Here is a 791-nt window from a genome sequence, read left to right on the forward strand (position 1 = left end):
TGTTCACATTTTCCCTTCAGAGATAAATCATATGAAAAGTCCAATCCAGGAAAGCACAATACTTTTATATTCTCCCTTACACTTCCCGTTAAAGTTTTTGAATGATTATTTTCATTGGTTTCTTTTCACGACTGTGTTGTCAGTTGGTGCTTCCCAAACATCTTTCGGTGGTCGATTTTTCAGCCAAACACCTTCGTCCGAAAACAGGCCAGTCGCTGAGGATCCAGTACTTCAAAATCAGCTTCCCTGAACCTCCACAGTTCAACAAGGCTATGTCTCACATTCTCTCTCAGAATGGTAACTGTCTGTTTTATGACTCTCAGACCCCAAGGTCTATTTTTTCCCAGGTCACTACTGTGACCAGTTCAGCTGTGCGCAGAGAGGGAGGTGGCAAAAATTTTGGTGCACTTCACAACAGTATCAGTATTCACAACAACAGCTCGTGAACACATAATCACCTCAGCGCTAAAAGACACATGCATCACGAGCCTTCCTCCAAATATCAAGTTCAATTTAATACAGTAACACAGCCACACCATACAGGAAATCTTACCTTTACAATAAGCACGTTATGACAACCACTTGGTGTCATGACAGCCACTCAGTCAGTCAGTCATGACTGTGGCAAGGTAGCCCCCAAGGAGGAGGGTATCAAAGCCTATCGAGTGCAGACGTTATCTTGCCGAGAGATGGGTGGATACATTAAGGTTAAAAAATGAATGACCAAAGAAAAAAAATGAATAAAAGGACGAGCTAGAGAAAACCAGAAAGGCCGTGTTTTATCTGCATCC

Source organism: Babylonia areolata, chromosome 8 (genome assembly GCF_041734735.1).
Source record: "Babylonia areolata isolate BAREFJ2019XMU chromosome 8, ASM4173473v1, whole genome shotgun sequence".
Classification (NCBI taxonomy): Eukaryota; Metazoa; Mollusca; class Gastropoda; order Neogastropoda; family Buccinidae; genus Babylonia; species Babylonia areolata.